The sequence below is a fragment of the Rutilus rutilus genome, assembly GCF_951802725.1.
Source record: "Rutilus rutilus genome assembly, chromosome: 3".
Taxonomy (NCBI): domain Eukaryota; kingdom Metazoa; phylum Chordata; class Actinopteri; order Cypriniformes; family Leuciscidae; genus Rutilus; species Rutilus rutilus.
The window spans coordinates 16,813,326-16,815,624 of NC_140211.1; positions in this window are offsets into that span (position 1 = coordinate 16,813,326).

The window sequence follows — 2,299 nt, forward strand, 5'->3', positions numbered from 1 at the left end:
ACAGCATAGAATGTATGCTGAGTTAGCTACAGAAACAATAATCTGACCAAGGTTGGAAAAGGGAGATGGAATGTTACGTGTGCGTGTGTGCGTGCGTGCGTGTGTGTGTGTTAACAGGTTCAGATGTTTGAATGCCATTAAGTACTGCATGAGCACCCGGTCTCTTACTAAAGCAGCACTGGATATTATGAGACAGCAGTTCATGTAAGATAGAGTCATAGCATCCTCATGTGGTCAGTTGAATAATTACAAACAGACCTAGTGTGAATCCAAAAAAAGAGTTACTGTGTCATCCAAGCTAGTTGCATTACAATATAGATGATAAATACATTTGCAAGTCAGATCATTGTTTGTGTAACTTGTAAACACCTCCAGTACGATATGCTGAATTATTTGAGTGGCAGTAAAACGATTATACAGTTGAGGGTCACATCTTATTTCCTGGCATAACAATACTGAGGAAATGACTGCAAACCACCTCTCACAGTGACCTATAGCAAACTAGACCTAACAGAACAATGGGGTGAAAGTCATATGCCAAATTTACACTGTAAAGGTGGCACAGAAGCGCTTTTGAAGTGGTGGTTTGGTGTCTTTACACAAACTGTTTAATACTGCTCAGAGGGGGAATACATCTATTTACACAGCAATTTCAATAGTATACATTTATAGTCGGGGCTAAGGTGGGTCAGAGCAGGCAAAATTTAGTCTGGCTTTTATACAGCATTACGTCTTTACACAGAATTTTGAGCAGGCACTGAGCAGCCTTAAATCAGTTGTGCAAAGATGCCAATACTTAACATAAAACTTTGATCAAGAATTTCAATTTGCATCTTTAATGCTAAAATGTAATGCAGTTTGAGCTTTAGTCCAGTCCAAACTACTTCTCAAGGATTTTTTTCAGCAGGTATTAAAGTGATTTGCCTCTAGCTCTGGGGAACACGCTGTCCTGTGAATGTAAGGTTAGTTGTGTGCTGCCTCATCAAGTGGTCATGACAGAATGAGAGAAGCAGCAAAAGTGCACAACAGACAAGAGTACTAAAACAATTTACTTTTTTTATGGACGAACTCTCCATGGCAACAGATGTTGGTCAGTAAGACCAAAAATGCTCAGTGTAGGGATATATGATGTATAAAGCTGTACATTTTTGCTGTTTTCCTGTGTAGAACCTTAGAATTTCTCCTGTATCACCTGCCCTTGTTCAAACTCCCATGTTTATACCATAGCCTGTAAATGTTTTACCAGATCCTTTTTTTTTTTTTTTCATCATCCTCACAATGTTATCATTTGGTGAAGCTGCTATTTATTTAATAAAAAAAACTATTATCATTCATTCTGCAGTACACCTCACTGTGGTGGTCATTGTGTTTGTAAAGTTTTGTAGATTTAAACATGTCTTTAAGAGTTTGGGTACATCTACCTACAATGGAATCAAATTGATTCCAGGACCATGGACAGTGCCAGATGCATTAGTGGGCGGGACATCTTTACATCTTAAACACAATTACATATTTAAAATAGTTTTGTGGAAATGACATCTATAAGCCATCTGTTTAGATATTTTACCTCAGACTAGAAAAAAATACATACAGTTTAAGTAATATGAACTAGCATGGAATTAATGTCAGTAAATGATATAATGTTAATACCTCTTTTATAAACTCTTACAATGAGTTTGGTGTAAACTGCTGACAATAACACAGGCTGTAAAATTAAAAGCCACACGATGACGTAAAGTTAATCAAAATTGTGCTTAAATACAAGTATTGCCTTGTTATATGTTTATATTATCTTATAAATATTATATACATGTTTACTTCTCAAATATTTTACAGAAAATGTACGTCTTTGTAATAAATATGTATACACACACACACACACACACACATATATATATATATATATATATATATATATATACTGTATATATATATATATATATATATATATACTTAACGGTGCTGCCATCTACTGATAGAAATACAAATGTACGGAATAAGAAACAAATTATGCATAGGCCTACTCTGAGCTCAAATTTTCACAATTTGAATTTACACAGTAATTTACAAAAATATATTCCTAACATCCCCGCAGTGGGGACTTTTCTGTTTAGAAAAGCCCATTAATTTGTCTTTACCTGTTTGTGCTTATAATCATCATATAATGGGTTCAACCGTAACTGGCATTTATCAGACGACAGTACATAATGGAACTACGCAATGTAGTCTTATTGGACCGTCCTCACTGTTATTTTGTAAAGATTTCTGAGGTAAAGTGCTATTTTTTTTCTTCCTCTGC